At 34.5% G+C, this 3,908-nt stretch overlaps 1 long non-coding RNA gene across 2 annotated transcripts; it reads right to left on the bottom strand.

Moving 5' to 3' along the window:
* Nucleotides 1-729: 729 nt before the first annotated feature.
* On the bottom strand, nucleotides 730-3,382 carry LOC147548793 (uncharacterized). Of its 2 annotated transcripts, none has more exons than XR_015238528.1 (4): nucleotides 3,283-3,382; nucleotides 2,735-2,782; nucleotides 2,238-2,550; nucleotides 730-1,445 (listed from the first exon to the last, which is right to left on the bottom strand). It is a non-coding gene; the product is annotated as an uncharacterized LOC147548793 (long non-coding RNA). The 2 variants fall into 2 exon arrangements; XR_015238527.1 differs by having other exon boundaries at nucleotides 2,238-2,539.
* Nucleotides 3,383-3,908: the final 526 nt, after the last annotated feature.

The following is a 3,908-nucleotide window of genomic DNA, read 5'->3' as shown; positions in this document are numbered from 1 at the left end:
CTTGTCTCTACATCTTCAAATTCTCACAAAGGACTAGAATACCCTCGGACTTCTTTCTTCATATCTTCCCCGTCCGAACTCCGAATTGAATATTGTTTTCACCGTCAGATTCGTCATTGACTATACTTGTCATTTGATTTGCTTGAAGTTTTTTTCTCTCATTTTCGGCACATGAAATGATAGTGATAATTCGCTCTCTTTATTCCAAATTACAGGTTTAACTCCAAAATAGGTACCTAACATAACAAAAACATAAAATATTATTGATAACACTCGAAAATGACTAATTAGTCTAAGTTAGCGCTCCAAATGTGACATTTTCGTGTCACATCACTAATCTTTTTGTAGCAAGTCCTATATGATAAATCTCAACCATCCCATGCCAAGAACAACTCTAAGGCCATGAACAATCTAGGCAACTCGCCCTGAACAATCTAGCCAACTCGTATGTATATGTAAATCTACACGTAATGGTAATCATCATTGACATCATAATTCTGCAGACATTTTATTTGAAGGAACTTAGATCCTTAACTAATTATCACTTTCTCACGAAATTCCAACATTCAAAAGTAATGGAAAAGATTATTATCAAATTATTTCAAATAGAATTGACCATGTATTGTTACTACATTAACTTCTTATGAGAATGACATAATAAACCCCACTAAAATACCATGTTACTGTTTAATCGATTCGGCAATTTCAGCTTAGGATCAATATGGGAGAGCTTGATGCCGAATAGGACGATACATGAGAAGGTATTGCTAAATATTGATACTTAAAAGAAATAAAGACATGTTTATTACGTTATACTAAACAGATACGACCATATGGAATTTGCACATTACTCAGTACTGTTTGTGCTGATTGCTGGGAAAATACATTAACTGATCTGCCAAAATGGACATGCCGTGATTAAATCTGTTCAGCTATCAATCAACAGAACTTTCTCCAGTGCCTTGAGAGTGTTCAATATAAACAACCAAGATAAAAAAAAGCGTGTCGGTCTCTTAATTCTCATAGATCATTATCATTTTTCTGGTTAATTAGCAAGAAATCCAAAAGAATTGTGCTTGACAGTTATACTATTATTAGTTTATTACCACTTTTTTTTATAGAACTCAGAAGAACAATTGTGGTTCAAACCTTTGATCTTTTCCCCTTAATTTGAGGTCTACCTGTCTCACCCAATTTTCTCCCTTGAGCATAGGAAGTGGGTACAACCTTTGTCTGGACTTCATCACCTGAGGCTTCATGAGTAACCGGTGTCACAGCTTCTCCCTCTTGGGTGCCCAATTTACTATTTACTCTCCTTTTTAACATATTATATTCTAGCTCTGACATATGCAAACGGCGTACTTCACTTGATTTAACAAATTCACACTGAAAGTCAGATGGTGGCTAAGAAGCAAGATTCTATAAATCATAAGAACACCTGATACCTACACCCGGAAAAAGATTCTATATATTAGAGCAGAATACCAACTTGAAAAGTTAACTTCAAATCCTAAGTAGAAAACAGTAATACTCAGCGAAGCATAGACGAAAAAGAGATAAGTGAGAAACCAACTTTTAAAAGTCAAAACATAATAGACGCACTAAAAAATGAAAAACGACGGTACTTCAGTAGAATTAGTAGGTACATGTAAAGGTGCTTGAAACCTCGACGGACCTTCGCCTCATAATCTCCGTATCTACAGCTCTTAGCCTAAAAAATATTGTTCACACCTCTTTAATTGTTCTTTAGAATCTCACTACCTAGAGTTGAAAACTATTTCGGGTTCCTACCAATAGAAGTTTAGGAACCTATAAAACACTGTAGTTATCTGGGTACCTATTGGCGATTGCCATTAGTTATCTTCAAGGCTCGTTACCTATTGCCATTAGTTATCTTCAAGGCTCGTTATTTAATAATTGCTACTACTAACCAGGAAAGTCCTACTTAACACAAAGCTTCTAATAACTCTATTTTGGAGTTTAATTAGGATGTCATGTTCACCTAATGGAATCAAGTACCGGATACTTTTTTTATATCACCAAATAGCTACTGTGGTCTTCCCACTTCCAATTGGATAATAGATATCAACCACTAAGTTCTTGTGAAGGTATGAGTACCCGTTATACTTTTCAATAAAAATTAAATATAAACGCCTATGGTTGTTAGTGGCACCGCCAAAGAAGTAACGATGTGAAACTGACTATAAAGGAAATATGAAGGTAAATTATGAACTTACAAATTGAATTTGAGCATTCTTTGCAAGCCTGAGCATGAAGTTAGAAATACCACAACTTTTTAGAGAAAGGACAACCTCCAAAAGCATGACTTTTGCATTGTATACCTGGCAACTTTTTAGCTGCGGCATTTCGGGTACTAACACTGCACTTATCAACATTAAGGAACACGTACCAGAAGGTCGAGTATACTCTCGTGCAGCAGAACCATATTGTTATGTCATGACAGAAAGTAGACAGTTTCTGAATATTCTAATCGACAAAGGTCCGACCATCTTCAGGTTTTTCTCCAGCGAAGATCAACCTTGGTAAAACCTAAAATTCATTATTCAAATACTAAATTGATAAAATCTAACCTAATCCTCCTTGAGACTCATGAGGGATGAAACGGGTCAAGTAATCAAGTATTTCTTAAATCTCGACTACTAATATGCAGAACTAATGAAATATGCAGAACTAATGAACAAAGATGAAGAGAATAAAGGATATAAGCTTATACCCTGACATTATAAACTTCGCAGAGCCTATGATGTCCCTATTCCACAACCTGTAACAACAAATTTAGATATTTTCATTAACTTTAACAAACATTTAAAATCAAAATGAAACTAAACAATTACCCGATATGCAAAATATCACAAATTTAGATATTTTCATTATTAGGGAAAATCTGAAGCCATATCTGTGAAGAGGAAGGAAGATGAACAATATTATAGGGTTTAGCTTTAGAGATAGTATGGGAAGATGGAGAAATTGAGAAGGCTGGATTATTTAACATCCGTTTTTGCTTGAAAAAGTAAAAAATTCATGAGGTGTTAATGAGAGAAGGTTGAGGGTTGTGTCTTCTTCTCAATGTTTTGGATCAGGAAATGGTTAGAAAACGGATCGAAAAAAAACGGATCAATATGGTAACGGAATTTGGGCATTTAAAGTTAGAGAAAGAATGAGAATTAAATCTCTATAAGGAGTTTGGGCATTTTAGAGAGAGTTAATGGGACAATTTTTTTACTCTAACGAAGATGAAATCTCTGAGTTAATTGAACCAACCCTGAAATTCATAATCGTTTGCTCCTGTCTTGAATTTCTTTAGCCATCAATTTTATAATCAATTGCTTAAACCACGATTCATAATCTGATTTCTACTGCCATAAATTTTCTACCGTCGGCTGAATAGATGAAGAAGATAAGGCTCAGTCGTTTCCTTTCTTCATTGGTAACGCGTGAAGGAAGATAAGGCTCAGTTTTTTTTTTACCTACCCTCACTTGGCGGCTGCTTAAATTTGTAAAAATTAGGGTGGGTAACAAATCAAATGGTGTGGATCATATCAAATTCACAACCAACGGCCGGATTTGTCTTTCGACTTGTCCCAGTCAGCACAAAACATTTTGTTTTGTGTTTTGTTATATAGATTAAAGCTTTAGAACAGGGGTCTCTTAATCTCGACCCGAAAAAAATATTAGATTATGCTATGGTGAGATTGAACAAGAGAGATAAAACCCTAATTTGGTTGTGTTAGTGTTCTCGAACTTTATTCAGACAAGAGGGAAGGACAAATTGGGTTTTTTTTTGTCAAAAATATCAATTAGGAGTATAATGTCAAAAAATTTAATTGTGACCTAATGATTTAGATTTACAAAACAAAAATCTGATTTGTTAAATAATTCAGCCAATT

Source organism: Eschscholzia californica, unplaced genomic scaffold, assembly GCF_041429995.1.
Source record: "Eschscholzia californica isolate CP2 unplaced genomic scaffold, dmEscCali1.0.p SCAF_3, whole genome shotgun sequence".
NCBI lineage: Eukaryota > Viridiplantae > Streptophyta > Magnoliopsida > Ranunculales > Papaveraceae > Eschscholzia > Eschscholzia californica.
This window is presented reverse-complemented; position numbering and strand designations above follow the sequence as displayed.